Genomic DNA, 21,827 nt, shown 5'->3' with positions numbered 1-21,827 from the left:
GATCGGCGCGACATGTGGAGGTGACCACACCGGCAACCGAAAAAGGTACTCCTCTTCCCTTATTCGTGCAAATCTTACGTCTCTGCTTGCACGGTATTCATCCCACAGAAGACACTAGTTGACCGCTTCTTCTTGATACTAGATGTTCCTAGTAACTCGCGATGCACAAGGTTTCTCCTCATACACTATTTCACCTTAGCTAGAGGTCCGTCGCCCCCCTGAATTTCAATTTCTGGCCAGTTGATTCCCAATTAAAGGAAGCATTCCCCGACGTAATAGGCGCTAGTACGCCTATTACGCCGGGGAAGCAGCGCCTTGGTGTTTATCTTAGGGGCGTGTGCGGCCTAGAGCTACTGACGCCCGATCTGGAGGTCGGCCGGGATTAAAGGGATGGCCTGGGGGCGCTGCCAAGCACGTCGGTGGTGTGAGGTCGATGGGAGGGCGGGGCGGCGGAGGAAGGGGTCTGGGCCGGTGGTCGCTGGCGGTTCGTGAAAGATCGTCAACGGTGACTGGCAGGAGGTAGACGAAGGCCATCTGCCCGTTCCTTATAGATCGTACGGTTCATTAAAAAAATTGACTGATCTATTTATTTTCAGTCGACTGTTATCTTAGATATGACCACATGTGGTGGTGTGCTGAAGGAGTACCTGCATTTCCTGTGGTCATATATTACAAAATCATATGGAGTAGAATCTAATTTTGTTTGCCATGCAATGTTGTAGAGCTATCATATGTCTCCTGTCATTTATTTTTTAGCCACCTGCTATCTGCTACTTTTACAGTGCACTAGTTCTGCACACACTTCACCCTTACTCTCACTATTGTGTTTTTATGCAAGGGTATTTCAGACTCTGCTGCCATGTGAGAAGCCAAAAAGAAAAGAGAGAAGTCGCTCCAGCTTCGTATGCGGGTAGGCAAGACACGTTACAGCGCTATAAAGGGTGCAGTGTCAGCAGATGGAGACGGTAAACGTAGCTCTGGAGTTGATGACCTTGCTCGCAATGAACCACCATCCCAGGTGCTTGCTTTAACTTCGCCGTGTCATATGTGGTTGCATGTTCCACATGGTGTCTAGCTTGTATTCGAAAGGCCAAAGTCGGTAAGATAAGGAAAGATATTTTTTTTACATGAACCACCATCCCGTGAGCAGCAGAAGACAAATAGCTAGTCAGGGCACTGGCCGAGCCGGTGACAAGCCCAGCAAAGATAGGCATCACCTGGAAGCCAACTAAAAATCTGCGATGGTGGCGAAGCAGCCCACCTCCCACCAGGCTCTCAGGTCCTAGATGATCATGCTCACCACTCCAGCTGGATGTCTAGCTTGTATTGCTTCCAATTTGGTTAAATTGCATCTGCTTAGCTTACACATTATACCTTTGAATATGACATACCTTTCTGTTTTTGGTACATACTAGTACATCTGTGTATTAACCATGTTCTTACATCAAACTAATGTTCTTGTGTATCCCTCATCAATCACTTATGACGAGGCAGGCAGGCAAGGGGACTACTCCTCATTTAAAGAATGCAGCGTCAGCCTCCCGACATGATTCTCAAGAAACAGAAATGCTAGATGAAGATAGTGAACATAGCTCTGTAGTTGATTACAACATTTCCCCTACACTAGCATCGCAGGTGCTTTCTCTAACTTGGCAGCGTGATATGTGGTTGCATGTTGCATATGGTGTCTAGATTGTAATTCTTCCAATCTGGTTAAACTGCATGTGCTAGTCTGCTTAGCTTATACATTATACCTATTAATGTGACATGCCTTCCTGTATTTAGTACATAGTACATCTGTCTATTAAGCATGTCCTTACATAAAACTATTGTTTTTTTGTATCCCGCATCAATCAACATGACGAGACACCTTTAGTATATGCAGTGCGATATTACACTACAAAAAAATACACTTCCGTGATGATACGTGTTTGTCACTGTAGGTCACGTTTTTTGTCATGCATGTACATCCATGACAAATTTATGACAGAATCAAGATAGTCATACCTGTGCTGTCGTAGAAGTGTTCCATGACATTACCAAAATTATCATCACGGAAGTGTCCACTTCCATGACGATAAATCGCGCGTCACAGAAGTGCTTTCGTCAAGGGTAACCGACATGTGGCATCCACCGTAACGTTATGCCGTTAAGCTATCGGGTCGGGTTTTGGATCCGATAACCCGTTAACAGCCCCGACCAATGGGGATTTTCCACGTGTACAATCATCATTGGCTGGAGGAAACACGTGTCGTCTCACCGTTGGGACAGATGTCATCCGCTCATTGGACCGAAGGCGCCTATGATACGGCGACACGTGGCACGGCCCAATAGAGGCCCATTCCTGTGAAAAGGCCGGCCCGTTTGACTTGGTCAAAAGGTGGCGGGCCGGCCCACGGAAAGCCTGTTAACGGCCTGTTCGCATATAGCCCATTTATAGCCCTCTAAACCAGGGCCCGTTATGCCCTATCCGAATTAGGCCCAGTAGCGTCATCTGGGCCGTCCAATATGATTCAGCCTGTTTTAACTTCCGGCCCATGTGTGGCCCATGACTTCTTTCGGCCCATATGAGGACCTTTGTAACTCTTGGCCCATTAACGGCCCGTGGTGAAACTGGCCCATAATGAACAGTGTATCACTTTATACCCATTAACGGCCCGTTATTCCATTGGGCCATTTCCAGCCCAAGTTATCTTTTGGCCTTCTCAGGGCCCATTGATTCTTGGGCTCATTTGCAGCATTCGGTTACATACGGCCCGTTACTGTCATTTTCTGCTTGTGGGCCAAATTCAGCCCGTCGTTACAGTCGGCCCGTTTGCGGACCGTTAATACGTTGGGCCGTTTTCATGTCAAAAAAACCCGTTGGGTTGTTTTCATAGAGTTATCAAATACGGCCTATTAACGGCCCGTTATGGTCCACGAATAGTACGGCCCATGATTGGCGAAATGATGATACGGCCCGTAGAAGGCCCATGGATCCTACGGCCCGTATGAGGCCCATGGATAGTACGGCCCATAGAAGGCCCATGGATCGTACGACCCGTAGAAGGCCCATGGACCCTACGGCCCGTAGAAGGCCCACGGACCCTCAGGCCCGTATAGAAGGCCGATGGATCCTACGACCGGACGAAGGCCCATGGATCATACGGCCTGCAGGAGGCCCATGGTTACAACAGTCCGTGTGTTGCCACGATTATTTTGGCCTAGTTACCAAAAATAGGCTATTGTGGCCACTAGAAAAAAAAGAAAAAGAACTGAAGTGACTACAAGCAAACAACTAAGCAAGACAATAAGGAAATAAATAAGCAAGCAATTAACGCTAGCCTATTACCGCTATTACACATATTACATCCACTGGGCATCAAAGTTCGCCACCAGTGCAAATATAGAGAACAAAGCAGCACATTACATACACTGGCCGTCAAAATTGGCCACCAGTGGAAATAAACGCGGCAGCAAAACAAGAGCATAACTGAAACAACTTCAGAAGAGCTCGAGAAATGTTATCCTGGGTATCCACCATGCTGGCAATAAGCTTAGCAAGCTGATTAGCTTTGTCCTGTTTGGCGCTAAAATCCTCCAACGCTTGCTGTTGCACCAGAAAGTATGCATCTGAATGCTCCAGGGACTTCCGCAATCCTTCCGCTTCTTGTCGCAGCACAGCTGATCGATGTCTTTCAGCTTGTAGTTGAGACTCAAGAAACCGAACTGATTCAGACAGTGAGTTTGAATAGCTTGTGCAAGCGGTAGTGGCCAGTAACTCGAACACTAAACCAAGACAAGACTTTGGGGTTGTCTCGCTGTCTTCAAGATAGTCTTCCTTAGCTGTTTTATCAGCTTTGTTGGAGACCAACAAGGATGTGTCACTATCCTGAACCTTATCTGCATTACTTCCTTTACCATTGCTTAATAAGGCACTCTTCCCCAATATTCTGTCAGCATTCTAAAAGAAGAAACAAGCAGACACATAACAAGTTTAGCATGTACTAGTATATGAAACCTATTTCGGTGAACCAGTTCATTAGTAAGGTGGACAGGATTAAAGTACCAAGTCTTCTATTGCCAAGTACTAGTACATAATAAAAGCATAAAACAAACATATATCTATGTCCTATGGTCACTGCATTGTCTTGCCAAATGAAAATAGAGACACGGTTCAAATCATATCAGTTCAAGACAAAGCAGCAGTGAAAGAATACAAAGCGTGGGAAACTACACGGCACAACAAGATTTCAGATGGGTACCACGGGTCTACATGTACAACAACACTATTGGCTCTGTTGTGATGCTAGTAATGTGCATGATATGAAAGTCAACTGTATACACAATTGAAATTGAAATCAATAGAGCTATTGATAAGAGCAAACCTGTTAAAGAAACATGCGTGAACATACCTGCTGTGCCATTGGAGTTTCGATTGGATCCTTCAATTTAAAAATAAGTTTGTATGAGTAAATACAGTGATACAAGAGCAAAGCAATCATAGTTAAAAAAGGCACGCCTAAGCGAGCGCTTAAGCGCGCCTAGGCTCTAGGCGTTGGCAAAACGCATTGCGCGTAACTATGCATAATCTGTGCATAACTGCGCATAAGCATGCGCTTTGGTCAGTAAAGCGCAAGGCGGTGGCAAAACACACAATTAACGCCTAGCGCTTTTTTGAACTATGATAGCAATGGAATCTTAAATTAGAACAGTTGTTCTACAGGTTTAGGCACTTGTTCTACATGAACAGAGTACAGTAAGACGCAGGAATATAATACTAAAAAAATAGAAAATGAGCTCATAGACCTTACCACATTCTTGGTTTGGGACCAGTACAGAACAAGGCGTTCCCAGTCATCGTCCAGTAAATGTGTCTCAGGAGAACGTAAGGGAATTTGATGAGTTTCTTTGCCGGTGAAGTACGTTTTCTTCAGGTAATTCCGATACTGCCACCAAGCATTCTTGAAGATAGCAGAGGTATTAGCACAGGTTACCTCATCCTGAGTTTCCAAATCGGTCCTTCTCTATAGAGAAAAATGGGAAAATTTGCTGTATTATAACCATCATGGAGGTAGGATGTATGGGACGAAGCAAAGTAATTGCCATGAATAACATTACTTACACATAACTCCTGGACAAACACCTGCAACTGGCATTTTCCTTCATCTTCAGTATAATATTTCCAAGATGGGAAGATACGCACATACGATTTAACAACATCAAATGCGATAGATGCTAAACTACGACTAGCTGGTTGTGCTTCCTCCACAGGAATAGGCGTACTAACTGGTGGAGTTGGGGTTCGCCGTGATAGTACTGGCCCTTTGGGCACTGGAGCTGCCTTACTAACTGCTCTTGTTTGGGAGCTCTGTGGTGGAGATGGTGTTGTGTCAACAGGAACTTGGTTACTATCGGCTGGGGTTGGGGTTAGATTGGGTGAAGCTGGTTCTCTGTCCATCACAGTAGGGGTACAATCTGCGAGAGTTTGGGTTATGTGTGGTAGGGCTGGTTCTTGTGCATGTACAACTGGGGTGCTATCTCCACCAAGAGGTAGCACTGTTTTATTTGAAGACCGTGTTTTTAGTCCGCTAGATACTGGCATCACCCGCTCCAATTCAAATGGCTGATAAACAGGAAACATAGTTGAATGTACAGACATTGTATGAGAGACAGATGCAATAGATAGTGTGGAAAAAAGAGGGCATGAAATAGTTGACATGTATATTGTTTAACTAAAATGGATAGCATGACATAATTTCACATATATGATGTCTATCTAAACTGGATAGCATAGCATAACATAATTCAAAGATATGATGAATAACTAAACAGGATCGCATGACATAAGTCACCTACATGTTATCTAAGTAATATGGATCGCATCATTTAATTCACATATGTGATTTATATGCTAAACAGAGGGCATTCAATATGATGTCTGAACTAAGAACATGGTGTTGAATATTGTGTATATGATGTCTAAACTATGCAATGCAAGACACCGTATGCATGATATGAGCAGTATAACCATTCCAAGTTAGAGCATACACCTCAGTGGGGGAATAGGACTGGTCATCTATCTCTGAATCCATCTATGAGGAGCTATCGGGACCCAACAAGAGATCTGCTTCGACAGGTAGCACTGTCTGCTCTGAAGGCCTTGTTTTCACTCCAGATTTTTCCATCTCCCACCCAAATGGCTGATTCACAGGAAGAATAGTTTAATGTACAAACATTGTCGAACAAATGGAAATGTAATGAACAAAAGGATGGGCAAGATATTTCAAATATATGATGCCTGGTTAAATAGGATGGCATTGCACATTTCACATATATTATGGCTGGCTAAAAGACATGAGACTACATAATTCCCATATATGATATAGAAACTAAACAGGTGGCATTACAGAACATGTCTAAACTAAGCAGATGACATATATGATTTCAAAAGTAGGCACTGCAAGGCAACATATGCATGATATGACTAACATCATCATGCCAAGGTAGAGCAAACACCTTGGGGGGTAAATAGGAGTGGTCAGCGGCATCTGAATCCGCCTCAGAACAGATATCTTCCTCTGGATTACAATCTGGAGAGGGGTGGGGAGGGTTTGCCATTGAACCCACCATGGAGCGATGTCTGCATGACATTGTATTGCCGCACAAAGCTCTTCTCTTTTTCTCTACATGTTCAGAATGACTGTGTACAATATCGGACATGCATACGAAAAAATATGGTGAGATTATGTAAGGAGAGCATGCAGAAATTTAGAGTGATGGTAACAACCAGTGGATCGATGTTTTCCCGTTGAACCAAAATAGCCCTAATGGATCGACGTGAATGTATACTAATAAGTGATGCAACAAGTGTACAACCTCTTTGCCGTAGCCGTGTCGACCTCAGCATCATTGGGTTGGTCGCTGAAGCAGTTGAGGCAAAGGTGGCTGTCGGAGGTGTGGAGGGAGATCTGAGGAATCTGTAGACGGCGTCCAGGGCACTGCTCTGTTGTGATGGATCGTTCTGTCGTTGGAGCAGCTCCGGTGAGCCGTAAGACGTCAAGGCTGAAGCAGCACAAGACAGACATCGTTAATCTCAAGTGGGATTCTAATAGCATCTCCAATAGATGATGTAAAATGGATGTAAAATTAACATCACCAAAAACCACCTGACTACAACAGATGAGGTAAAAACTGTTGACTCTGCACTTAACTGTCGAAACTGAAATTTACCGTGGAATCTGAATGCTACTGTTGAAACGGAATGCAATGGTAGCAGAGAGGCACTTGACATGTAGTTTAGGGAGGGCCTGCAGTTCATCTTCAACCTACACCCCCCTGAGCCGCCAGCCACCACCGGCCAAACTGCCGGCCCCAGCGCCGCCTCGCCGCCCCGAAACAACTCGCCACCGCTGCCCCGGCCAGCCCTCTAGGCCCCCCGCCCCCACCCTGAACCCTAAGATAGTTAGTGGGGTACCTCTCCGGCGAGCCCCCGTCCCCATTGCGGGTGGTTCTTCCTTAACTCCGGCGAGCCCCCCCAACCCCTGAAAATCAACTGACCCAAAAGTCGATTCAGTCGACTGAAGTGTGGCTTAATCGGAGCAGAGCAGCAGCACGAGCGAGGGGGAGAGCAGCAGCAGCAGCTGGGCGAGCGAGCGAGAGCCGGAGCAGCAGCAGCAGCGTGAGCGAGCGAGCAAGAGCCGGAGCAGCAGCAGCAGATCCGGCTGGTATGGACGCCGCCGCCGAAGGGGCCTCGCACTGGGGGAGAGCCGCCGTGGAGATGTCGCCCGCGACGCCGGCTTCAAGGTAGCCGCTCAATGGGGGTGCGGGATGGAGCACCGTCGGCGCCGGGAGGTCGAGTTAAGGAGAAGGTGCGATGCGATGAGTGTACAACCTCTTTGGTGGCGCCGCGTAGGCCTCGGCTTCGTCCGAGGAGTCGGTGAGGATGGTGCGGTTCCGGTGGAGCAGGTTAAGGCGGCGCTGTGGGGATGGAGCAGCCGCGATAGACGAGGCGATCGTCGGAGCAGCTCCTTGGAGGTGGAGGACGGGGCGGTTGAACCGGCAGGACGACGAGATGGACGACGGATCCTCATCCGGGAAGGTGGACGAGGGATGTCGAGCTGTTGCGGTGGACGACGTCGTCGGGGAAGAGGCTCCGGCTGGGCAGCGGTGACGTGGCAGACGGAGGAGGGTGGGGTTTCGCGGCTGGAGCGGAGAGGTTATGGCGGCCTGGGATTTTGAATGGCGAAAAGGGGGCGATGGGAGGGGGTGAAGCATGACTTAGGACGCGCTTGTCCAAAATGTAGGGTGTGTTACAAAAGTACCCCCCACCGATTTGAACTAGCGGCCCTTTCGGCTCAGGGTTAGAAGGGGGATTTCGCGTGTCGGGATTTGGCAGCTGGAGGGAGTTTTCGCGCGCGTTGTAATTTCGGGATAGCAAGGCGCGGGTTGTGAAGGCGCCAGTTTTGGGAGCACGATATCTGAATTTTTGGGATATAACAAGACGCGGGTTGAATTTTAGGGACAAGCCTAACGTGTAGTAATATTGTACTTGTACGTACCAAATCAATTCGCACTTCCCTCAACCAAAAAGAAAACAAAAAAAATAAAACTATTCACACCACACAAAGAGAGAGTCTTGCCCCGTTTTACTATACATATGCTATTCAAAGCTACTCCCTCCTTCCATCTATATAGGGCCTAATGCATTTTTCGATGCTAACTTTGACCAAATATTAGAGCAATGATATATGACATGCAACTTACACAAAGCACACCGTTAAATTCGTCTGTGAAAGGTTCTTTCAATGATATAATTTTCACATTGTGCATGTCATGTACTATTAATCTTGTCAATAGTCAAAGGCGGTCTTAAAAATCTCATTACGCCCTATATAGATGGAAGGAGGGAGTATGAATCCATGTTATGTCCGATTAAATTTTTTCGCTTGCTGTATAATGCATGTAACCTACTCATACCAACATTTTAGTGCATTCCAAATGTCTATACTACCGCTGCAATACAAACTAAATTTGAATTCGTTTCTCTATTTCAATAAGAATCTACAATCATGATTGTTGCCAACTTCAACCATCATAGTTTCCTTGCTATCCGCCAGATATAAATCGGACGGCCTATAATGCAGGATGGCAGGCACACCATCATCAACAACTCCATTTTTCTATAAGAGTAGAGATAAAATATATTAAATGTAGTATAACATGTTCATAACCACACCATGTGTGTCGCCGTTATATATATTCACACATGCGTCGGTTTGAAACACTGATAAAATTTTCAAATATCTGAATTCGCTTTTTATAATGAAGTATATATGATCTCTATTCGTCTTTTACACCCACACAACCCTCTTATCTTTGTAGCTAGCGCTAACTTTCTCTTGTGCATGCACACGCCCGCATCCCTCTCACCCTCCCTCAGCATTCTCTAGCTCCATCGCGCAAATTCGTCTTTTCACTTTAGGTCGTTCACCCACGGTGTGTGTAGGCAACCCAGCTCCTTCTTTACGGCACACATCGATCGATATGCCTCTCTAGCTAGGTGTGCCTAGCACAAACACAAGCTTCCCCTCTTCTCTTGTCACCGTCCATGCCTCACTCCCACCACTCTTTTCATCGTTCTCGTACTCGCACACTCCTCCCCCCTCGATATAGTATGCCTCTTGTACCACCTCCTACATGCATCCCTCTCTCTCTCTCTATCCTTCTCCTCGTGCCTCATTTGCTTCTAACACACACATGCATGTATACCGATCGATCTCCCAACATATACCTAGATCGACTTTAACTACCCCCCCATCGATCGACGTACCTCACAAGTTATGTCTCTCCTTTCTCTAACAAAGGGCGATTGATCTTCCTATGTAGTTACGTATGCTTACCACAGCCACATCGTCCCCCCTCATCATTCGTGCATGCCTCCTGACCCGTCTCTCACACGCACGTGCACAGACAACAAGCAGCCATCTCCTCTCTTATTGATATTGCAGGCGTGCCCTCCGTTTGTCTAGCAAGCCTATCCCACCATTTGTTAGAAGCAACTCCACTACCACCCCCTCCAACACTCTAGCTCTGTCTCTCTCCCAACCTTATTCCTCTCCTGCACATATGCATGGATGCCGATCGATCTCCCTTAATACATGAGGCAGATCGATCTCCTTAATACATGAGGTAGACCTCTCTCCTCCTCCACACATATACTAGCCATTGTACCTCTATAGTTAATTGGGCCTCCCTCTTCCCCCACCACACACCGATAGTCGAGCGCTACAGGTAGGTATCCATGCCACAGAGACAAACTGCACATGTCCCATCTCACGTTCCAGTAGGCCAGCCACTCTATATCTTTGACGTGGGCACACACAAATTCGATGGCACTCTTTATCGATCGCGCGCGCGCACACACACACATCATCCCTCTCTTCAATTCTATGGACACCTCAAGCCGATGATACCTCCACTCTCTTCTCGTGGATCGCCCCATCTATATATATGTTATATCCAGGACTCTATTTCACACACATTGCATATGTTACATTTTTTGATTGACCCCCCCCCCCCCCCCAAAAAAAACTCTCAAGAACCCACACACTATATCTCTCTAGGTTTGTATCTCTCTCACACAACCCCACGTAGGTGGTGTACGTATACAAGAAGAGAATAGGTGCACCGTGCACGTACTCACGCTTCGTGCCCAGCCACACCCGCGCGGGTACACGGTGGAGCTCATTTCTTTATGAAATGGCAGCCCACGTGCTAATTTGAACGCCTGTAGCGGTTGTTTACCTAGGGAGGTCGTGTACCACGCGTGCACGAAACAAAGTTCGACTTGACGCGTTGCCGCGTTATTTTTAAATAAAGTTATAGTGCTCAATGGCACGTACACAGAATATAAAACAATTTTTATGGAGAAAAAGGTAGTCCGCTCACTATATACAATGGAGCCTGCCTGCCTGGTTTGTCGCTCTTCAGAGTATCTCACACAAGGCTGCGGTGGCCTCTCTCTCTCTCTCACCGTTGGTCACTGATCCGGCCGCATCCCGTCCGCCGGGGGAAAGGGAGTGCGGTGGCCTCTCTCTCTCTCACCGTTGGTCACTGATCCGGCCGCATCCCGTCCACCGGGGGAAAGGGAGTGCGGTGGCCTCTCTCTCTCTCTCACCGTTGGTCACTGATCCAGCCGCATCCCGTCCGCCGGGGGAAGGGGAGGAAGTGCATCGTTTCTCCGTTTGACGGCGCCGAGGCAGCACGTCTCGATCTGCGGTACACGCCGTTCTCTCTGACCAAGCTCCGGCGCGGCAGGGCCTACACCACCTGCTCGCAGATTCCGCCCGCCGCCGCTCACCTAGTTACATCCCGACGACCTCCAGGTATCCCCTCCGGCCTTGCTCCACTGCCCGTCTTCCCACGTCGCTGCATGTGGATCTTCCATAGTTCTTTGTCCAAAACGTAGCTCGTCCGGCGTACTTTCCATATTGCATTCTCGTCCTCACACCGTTTTAGACAAACACAACCGTGTTGTTATCTTCCCTTAGGACAAGGAATATGCTTCTTTTTTGTCGTTGCATGTGTCATCAACTGTTATTGGCCAGTAATTGTTTCCTTTCTACTCGTTGCTATTGCGACCTTTTGGTGAACTGCACAAATCACTTTTTTCTTAAGAGTGTTTTGTGCAGTTGTACTAAAATGTCACACGGGCAATGTCTCTACATTTCAGTGTGACTGCACAAAGGGAGATTGGTTTTGCTCTATCCTCCTCATCCAACTCCGAGCCTAATCTTCTCCAACTAGTTAGTCTTAAGAGAGACTGCAAAGGTGACCGGCTTCTATTTGTGTGTTTATTGTTTCATCAGCAGTCCTCTATTATCGTAATCACACTTAATATCTTTGGAACAGGGATGCTCAGCTCTATTTTAGTGGAACTGCACAAAATGATCGGAATGTTGCATGCTCCAGACAGCTACTTTTTTTTCCCAACATGCCTTGTTGATTTAGACAGAGCTGGGGGGACGTTGCTGCCAATGAAAGCATGGATCAATTTTAATTTAACACCTTCTCACAACTCTGTCTTCAGTTGTGTGTAATTATTAGCTCTGATCTGCTAATAATTGACATGCATTAGCAAGGAAGTTAGTTTTTTATTGTTTCCGAAAGAGCATTGATGGCAAGACACGCAAAACAAAAGCTGAAAGCTCACACCATTGTACAATTTCATGTCGCTGGAAAATTATTTGTATAGTACGTCAATTATGTAAATAAATGATGGAAGCTTGATAGCATTGCCAGACGCCTCTTCATCATCCGGGTCCATGTGCCATGCACAAAATTATACTCCTTCGTTCCTAAATATTTGTCTTTTTACAAATTTCAAACGGGCATATTTTAGAGTGTAGATTCACTCAATTTGCTTCGTATGTGTACTCCCTCCATTCCTAAATATTATATTCGTCTTTCTAGAGATTTCAACAAGTGACTACATACGGAGCAAAATGAGTGAATCTACACTCTAAAATATGTCTATATACATCCGTATGTGCCAGTCCATTTGAAATCTCTAAAAAGACAAATATTTGAGTAGTCACTCGTTGAAATCTCTAGAAAGACAAATACTCCGGAGTATATTTAAGAACCGAGGGGGTAGTGCACAACCACATGGGAGACTCAGCCCGGTCGTTGTGCCGCATTAATAGTGAGTAATGAGCAGTCAAATCATAAGCCCCACCTTTCCCACTGTAAGTTGCTCTGAAGAAGTAACCATCAATACGCTCTTCTTTGAATCCGCTCATACTACTCGATCCGTCACTGTTTATACACCGCGCTTCAGAAAAAAGAAAAAAAATCTGTGGGACCAAGGCGACTAGCGATCGGCCTGAAAAATAGCATTGGTAGTTATAGCACGGCGTCTATTACTAGAGGGAATAAAGCGTACACACATGCATGCAGTGCTTCCACCCCGGGTACACACATGCATGCACTTACTCCACTCCGTAGTAGTACAGTACATGGAGAGAAAATTGTGGACTTGATTGTGGTTACCACTCCCTAATTAATTGAGCATTAAACCAAACGCGTCTAAAGTCTCTCTGGTGGTGGAAATGCATTGAGAGAAATGCATCATAATGAAGCGCGCCCTGTAAACGGTGACGGAGGGAGGAGTAGTATGAAGGTGCAAAACCAAGTACGCGTATGGCCAGTCAGTCAACGTACCTCCTCTTGGCATATCACTGACATGTGGGACAGGAGTGTGAGCAAACCGATCTCAATTGACGGCAAAGAGCCAACCCGCCTTTCCTTGAGAGAGACGAGGAGCGAGAACACACAGACGGGCTCGCACGGAGGCCAAGATATATTCAAGCATGGTTGGTTGATCGATATCATTCATTACATGTTGGGCTGCCGTTTTCCGCCCTTCTCCGGAATAAACGTGTACTTTATCAGAGATAAAAAAATAAGAGTACAGACACTCCACCATGCGGTTCTAGTAGTAGTACTACTCGTACTACTGCGCTTGGCTCTTCGCCTCTTCGTGAAGTCGAACAATGATGGTACTCCGCATGTTGGGTACTACAGTGTATGCCTCTGACAATCTGACACCGAATGGACTGATGCATGTCCACCGAGGGTAGGTTGCATTAGTCAAAAGGCTTAAGCGAGCTTCACCTTGTCTTGCAAGCTTCTCCTCGTTCTGCGAGTTGACGGGACACACCAAAAAGTAGTGCTAGTCCATACTCCCTCCTTTCCTTTTAATATGGCTTAATCTTTTTTGCGGGTAAATGAGAGAGCTTTATTCATATATAAGCATTCTTAGGACGATCAGCCAAGACACTGGTCACTAGGAAGCGAGGTACCCCGCAAAAAAAGAAGTAGGAAGCGAGGTGTTTCATCAAGCCAGCTCTCGGCCACATTCAAAGTGCAGCAAGCACGGTTCGCACGAAGATGCGCCGCAAGGTTTGCTGACCTGTTTACTTTGCGCTTGGTTGTTCTCCTATTCAGGAAGTCGAACAATAATAGCACTAGTAGTATAGTGTATGCTTTTGGCAATCTGACACCGAATAACTATTGCACGTCCACCGCCTGAGCGAGGGAGAGCTTGCATTAGTCAAAAGTTTCTCCTTGTCCTGCGAGCCACCACGCACAAGCTTCTCCCGTCCTGCAACCTTCTCCTCGTTCGGCAAGTTGACGGGACACAACAAAGTAATACTAGTCCATACTGCCTCCTCTCCGGTTAATATTGTCTTAATTTCAAACGAGATAAATACACTGTCTGTCACTGTATATTTGTAAAAATACGGTCAGTAGACTTCATAATACGCTCATTGCGCTCAATATATATATTTTCCGATGTTTATACGGTCACTAGCTCACCCTGACTGAGTATGTGTGTGCATGCACGTGTAGGTTAAGCACTTGAGCGTGACCGTGTGTCTTCCGTTGTGTGCTCGGACATGCATGCATTAGGGCATCGCGCGTGTTTTTGCGTCCATGTGTACGTGTGACTGTTGCATACACGTAGGGGGAGTACGTGTAGGGGCCACTAAGGAGCAGTCAAATCACACAGTAAGTTTGTGGAAGAAGCAACCATCATTTCACTCTTGAATGACACGTACGCAATATAAAATGGTTGATATGGAGAGAAAAAGAAAACCACTATATATACACTAGCAGGAGCCTAAGCTACAAGCCTGCTTGCTTAGGTTGCTCTCTTCACAAGCCTAGAACGACGGGCCTGATCCCGCAGCTGGGGGAAGGGAACAATGTTCTGCGTAGACGCGGTCGACATCGGCGAGGGAGAAAACCCACAATCGGTGCGTCCCAATCGGGGGTCACCGCGGTATGGGCCGATGCCGCATTCCAACCGCCCTTCTAGCTACAGCCCGACATCCCAGGTAGTCCATCTTCCTTTTGGAGCCGGCTTGCTCCACTGCCGTAGCTCCATCTCCATGTCGATCTTTCTCTACTTCTACCGGCTTCTACTTGTGATGAGTTTATGTCTCATGAACTAGTGCCAGTACTAATATTCTAATCACACTTCTTCAATATCTTTGCCATCAGGGATGCTCAGGTCGATTTTAGCGGAACTGCACAAAAGCATCATATGTTCCGAGGGTGCCAGCCGTCTTTCCTTCGACAGGTTCTACCTGGCCAGGAAATTAAATCATGTTTAGGGTTTAGGTTTTAAGTCGTAGTGACCCCATCAGTAGTTTTTCTTTCGTACACGCTCTCACAACTTTTTTCTTTAGTTGTGAAGTAAATATTGGCTATGATCTGTGAACCATTGAGATGCATCAGCATGCGTGTTAGTTTTCCTTTGTATTTGATGGAATGTTGTAACGGGGCAACCTTGGAATAGGAATGAAAATGGAGTGGAAAGTTTCCGTTTTTCCAGAGAAAAAATGGAAACGGGGAGAAACCAACGTTTCGTTTCGTTGGATCGCGCCATCGAGCAAAACCAACGTTTAAATCACGTCTGTCGTGTTCGTGTCTCACCCTCCTCCACGGCTCAACCCCACACGGTCGCTCGGCATGGCACTCACCGCAAACCGAGTATACGATAACTTTCCCGCCTGCTTGTCGATGGATCGCGCCGTGGAGTACTAGCACTACTGGAAGAGATTGACGAGTTGGGGGAGGACAGCTCGCTGTAGCACGGACTCCCAATAAATTTTTACATGCATGTTGTACCCGGCTATTGCGACCTTTGAACGCGGAGCAGCCGCGTGCACCCGGAAGCGGCGCGGGCGACGCTCTCTCGGCCGGCGCGCCGCTTCAATGCCGGCGCCAGTGAGAGGTCGCGTCTGCTCTGGCCGGGCATGAATGCGGCACTAACTGTTTCGGGCGGGAAGCACGCGCGGGTGATGAAGAGGGTTCGGGTTGGTCAGGACCGCCCGTGGCAGCGGTCCGGACGTGCGCAAACAAGAGATGATGTGCGTTAATATTGCTGCGTATATAATTAACAGCGTAAATAATGTGCCAGTTGGACAAATATGATTGGAGATGGAGATGGAAATGGAATTTTACGTAAAAACGGATATGCATGTCTATGTCTATGTGTGTGTGCGCGACGACTCTCGTGACCTGGAAGCGGGGGCGTGTTTTTGATCGAGTTTTCTTTCTTGGTACGTTAGAAAAATTGTCCGCCATTTTCGTTTCTTTTTTCCGGGAACGCGCGTATTCTATTTAAAACCACTGCTATGGAGAGATTTTTTTACTCCATTATAGCCTCTTGTTTGATAGAGTTTCTCGCGTCTCGCTCTCTCACCCTCTCCATATCAAAACAAGATGACAATGTCCACTCTATCTCTCTCCTCACCGGTGGTCACAGATCCGGCTGAATCCCGTCCGCTGCGGGAGGTGAGGAGGTGCAGCGTTGACGTTGTCGCCGTCGGCGACGGAGGAAGCCGATGCGCACCGTCCTCTCGGAGCCGGCGCTGGCACGGACGAAGATCCTCCGCGCCCTTGTTCACTGCCGTCGTGTGGGCAGATCCCGCCCGCCCGCCTAAACGACATCTCGCCCACCTGAGGTATAACTTCTTGTACTGGTCCAGCTCCCCAGGTCGTTGCATGCGGGTTTTCTTCTATGCGACTACTCCCCAGCTCCCCATGCATAGTAGCTAGGGTTCGTCGTCTAGTCCAACATCACCTACTAGTACTATTATAGAGGAAATTCCACTCGAAAAGTTGTCATGATTTATGCCTCGGTGGAGGTATACATGTTGTTTCGACAAAAAGTACATGGTGGTTGTGCGGTCATTGTCCATATGGTGGTAGTACTATCACTGGTTAAATGAAGAAATGCTTTTTTTCTCGGGTATCCTGGTTTAGTTCCCATCAGGATAATTATGATGCTTCTGTTTGTTGGTGTACTTTTCATTAATTCTTATTGACAATTGAGATGTCGTTGCTAACCTTTTTTTATATTTTTGGAAACAGCGATGCGTGTCTCCATACCCGGGCATGTCTTCCTCAATTTTAGTGGAACTGCACAAAATTGGATGGCCATTGTTGTTCCGCCTCACTGTCCTCTGCCACGTGGTTCTTCCTTCCTCAAGCTTGATTACTGAGAAGAAACAGACCACAGTGAGGATTTGTCGAACTTCATAGGTGCCTCACCCAAACTTGATGCCAAATGGATGATGCATCACCACGATGACCTATCGATGCTCATGGTTGCGCCTCATGGTTGCGTCGGCTGGTGAAGCTGATCGATTTTCAATGAAAAACAACCTGTCTTCCATCAGTGCTCTTTGCTTGTTACGCACAAAGATGATATCCTTCGTCAGTTCACCTTGGTTGCGTTGGAGACGCAGTCGTCTTTCACGTTGGTGCAATTTTATCACACAATTGGCTATGAACCAAATATTTCCTCGAAGAAGGATCGACATTGGTACTAAGAGCATATGTTTTGTATTGATTTCTAAGCCTTCTCACAACTTTGTCTCCAGCTCCCCTGTAATTTTATTTGTCCAGCTATTAACTTTGATTTAAAAAATGGTGTGGACTAAAAACCCGGATGGACGTAGTAGCCCTCCATTTTTATTTACTCCGCATATTAGATTTGACTGAAGTCGAACTTTGTAATACTCTCAAACTTTTCCGATAATTGAAATTAAAATTCTTTATTTGTACACACTCTCACACGTTTCCGTTAATTTGGCGCATGTGTGGTTGTTCACTTAAGGGAGGGTAGTGTACCACACGTGAAGGACAGGAAGTGCGACCAGGACGCGTGGGCGTGGATCGTTAGTTCATCGGAAGTAGTACTAGTTTTCTTCACTGTACATTAAATAAAGAGTTTCGTTTCGTACTTACACAATTTAAAACGATTGTTATGGAGAGTATAAGAAAATCACTCCACTATATATTAGTCGTATACACGAGAGCACTATATGGACGCAGCTTCATTGACTTAGTGCACCTACCTTTGGACTTATGACAGGTGGGCCCAAAATGTGGCTGGCTCACCTGTCATTCAGCCAAAAGCAGGTGCTGTGAAGGCACCGGAGCTCAGTCCATACTACAGTAGTATATATATAAGCGGGAGCCTCAGCGCTTGTTCGCTAGGGTTTGCACTCTCCACACGCTCGCCGCACTACATATATGTTACACATGGAGGCTCAGCGTTCATTTGCTAGGTTTGCTATATTCACAGTCTCTCACCCTCTCTTCACCAGATCTAAACAAGACTGCGTTGGCCTCTTGTCTCTCTCTCTCTCCCCCTCACAGCTGGTGAAGGAGGTGTCCGTATCCCGTCGCACCGGGAAGGGGAGGAGGTGCAGCGTTCACTCTATCGCCTTCGGCGAGGGAGAAAATCCACTGCCAGCTGCGCTATTCTCTTTCACCCAGCGCCTGTGCGGGAGGACCACCAACCCCTTGTTCCTCGCTGTCGTACATAGTGTGGGCAGATCCGGCCTCCCGCCGCACGCCTTGCCACATCCTGACGACCCTAAGGTATAAGTTTCTTTGAAACCGTTGTTGCTCTAGCTGCATGTGGATCTTTTTCGATCTGTAGTCGAATCTAGGTCTTGGTTCAAAGAGGAAAGAAGGGTGCGGTGGGCTGGAGCAAGAATCTAGGACGTGGTTCAATGAGGAAAGGAGGGGCGGAAAGTAGTATAGACTGGCTATCCAGCCGCTTTGTAGGTCGAAAAGGGAAAAAGGGGTAACCCAGTACACACATCTGTAAGGAACCGATCTCGTTGTTGAAAAGGGAAAGAAACTGGGGGGTCGGGTAGTTTGTGCAGGACTAGATTTGCTGCCCTCACATAGGAAGAAGGTTTAAAGAGAACAAATATGGGACCAGCGCATATATGCTGCTTGGCTACATACTCTGCATCACCCGTTTATACGTGTGGACGCACATGGTGCTGGCATGTCCCATACAGCTATTTTGCTGTTGTTAATCTAAGAATGCCGCCGGAAAATTGAAGCAATGCCACTGTTAAAAGTAAATTAATTTTTTAACGAATGTTGTTTCAAGAGAATGTCTCTGTTAATATGTATCAATGCAACCGTTTTAGAAATGCCACTGTCCTACTTTGTTTTCCATCCAAGATAAGTTAGATGCTTCTTTCTGTCACCGTTTTTTTCATCCTCCTTTATCGGCAAGTAATTGTTTCCTTTTTTGCCTCTGTTAAAACAGGGCTATCGATTCAACTTGTTGCTCTTGCGACATTTTGCTTCGCTACTCGAAACACTTATGTTTTAAGAGTGTTTTGTGCAGTTCAACTTGAATGTCACACCGGTGACTTTTCTTAATTTTGGTGGAACTGCACAAAAGGAGATCGAGATTCGTATTTTACCTTTGTCGGTCTCATGAAAGGTCAGTACATGCCTTCATCCACATGATTGTGCAGTGTGCTTTGAGATGTTGTGCTACTTGTATTGGTACTGTTTTAAATAAATGTTGAATTGAAGCTATTGTATTGCTGTCTTTTCCCATTAAGTAGTGAACAAAAATGGGACCAACCCAGACATGATGCTTGTTGCTTTGTTACAACAAACTCTGCATCACCCCCTTTATAAGTAGATGGAAGCACATACTATTGTTGCGCCCACTCTCCCTGGAACTGTTTATGCTTTTCGTTAATCTAATGCCGCTGGTAAAGTTAAGCAATGCCACTCTCAGAATTAATTAACTACTGAATCTTAGTTCAAAACTGCAACACTTGTTAGGAATGGTACTATCCTGCTTTGTAGTTCTTTCTACATGTTTAACCAAGGTATTGTTAAGATAATGTCTCTGTTAAAATGAATCAGTTGCATTGTTTTAGGAATGGTACTTTTCTGGTTTGTCGTTCTTTATACATGTTGAAACAAGGCATTGTTAAGATAATGTCTCAGTCAATATGAATGAATCACACTGATGGAGAATTGCTACACTCCTGCTTTGTTTCCCATTAAGATAAACTAGATCAGTAGATGCTTTTCTTCTGGGAGTACAAGTCATCAACCGTTATTTCTCAGTAATTGTTTCCCTTATACCTATTGTTGCTTACAGGGATATCAAAATTAAAGCTCAGTTTTATTCCGACTTCGATTTTAGTTGAACTGCACAAAAGGAGCCAATGTGTCCAAGGCAAACTGCTGCATTACTGGGTCCAGTTGGTCGTTCCACTTTGCAGAAAGAAGCAGTCACTGTTTGCGCTACATTACAGAAGGAATGACCAAGAAGCTTTACAGAGTATTATTAGACACCGGTGACATGACTAGTCTGCAGAGACCATTGGCAATTTAACAACACGTGGAGTGCCCTGGGTTAAAAGTGCCCAAACAAGTACAAGAAGCTACGACAGGACTCCACGATCATAGGCATTACATATTTTGAATGGGAAAAGTTTGTCAAAGTTTAATCATTGATGTTAGCAAGAAGACGTTAGTTTAATATATTGGAATTGGAAAACCTTGTCAAAATTTGCTCATTGATGTTAGCCAGAAGACATGCATTTGGTATTTTTGAGTGGGACGCCCTTGCTGTGAGCAGCGTCGAGTGTTTTTTCCTATTCCTGTGTTCAGTTTAGAAGTAAATAGCTACTCTGCTGAGATATTCTTGTGTTAAGAGTTTGTTCTGAATATTGTCTATGTAATGCCATGCCTTGTGTTTGATTGCAAAGTTGAGCTTGGAATGTTGTGGCATGCGGCATCACGAGCTATTCACCGTGCCTCCTGAGAATAATGCTTCGTATTATTTTGCATATCGATCTAATGCCAGTGATTTGCTTGTTAAGAAGATCATCCTCTTCTGTTGTTTCCGTGCTTAAGAAGTTCATCGTCTGATGTTTCATTCATAGCCTATACGACAAGTCGGGTAGGTTAGACGTGAAACCATATGATCTTCCGACCAACTCATGATATTAGGCCATGATTGGATCGTCGTTTTCCAACCAAAACCGCTTGTAAACTGACGCTTGTAAATTAAAGCAGATGGTCTCGGGCGATGGCGCTTGGTTGGTCGATTTCGACTAGTAAAATATCGGAAGTACTTCACACACGATAAAAACGTTGAACGACACTCGGACGATTGCGAATCCAGCCGTTAGCTGCTGTTTTAGCCTTGCCCATGGATGGAATGATACGCACGTCGTGCATGTATCGTTTGGTAATGTCATCCATGTAGCAGTGCTCGTAAAAGATACACTGGTCTCTCAAATTACACGCGTAACCCGCCGGTTTTACTTACAGACCTCGGGCCCTCGGTTTCATTACGCCTGTATTTTACGCGTTGTTTCCGATGACGAGTAAATTACACTTGTATGTTAATACAGGTTTGAAATAAACCAGAGCTCCCTAGCGCGGCCTTACCGTTTCATGCCGTCTCAGTTTCTCGAAGGTGCTCATAGGTGTCCGATGATCCTGGCTTCCTGAATGAGCAGCGGGCGCTGTATCAGACCATCCGTAGGGCCCGCGAGGCCCTCTCCGTTGTCCTTCGAGTTGTTGCGCTCGTCGTGGCACCGGGCATTGTTAACATCGTCAACGAACATGAGGATTCAGGAGATGACTTTATTTTGACTGGATGACACTAAGGACCCACTAGGGCCATAGCCGTACGTACGCAAGTGCCTCCTTATTATGTACAACTATTTTTTTTGCTTTCTCCTGGTTTCCTGACATCACGGTCCCACACCATTGTCAACCTATGTAGTCAATATAAACGAGAGAATTGCACAAGGTGCGGACGATAGCAGGGACCAAGCAGCTCGAGCAGTATTTGTGTTTTTGAGGCGTGAGCACTGCAGAGTTTTTCATGGCGATGATTTCGTTGTTGTTTAGAGGAGAGCAGGGTATTAACTGGGCGGGCTGTGGCCCGTCTAGCCCAGGCCAGATATCCAGCCCAGATA

This window comes from Aegilops tauschii, chromosome 2 (genome assembly GCF_002575655.3).
Source record: "Aegilops tauschii subsp. strangulata cultivar AL8/78 chromosome 2, Aet v6.0, whole genome shotgun sequence".
Lineage (NCBI taxonomy): Eukaryota > Viridiplantae > Streptophyta > Magnoliopsida > Poales > Poaceae > Aegilops > Aegilops tauschii.
The sequence above is the reverse complement of the archived record's forward strand: the minus strand, read 5'-3'. Positions refer to the sequence as shown.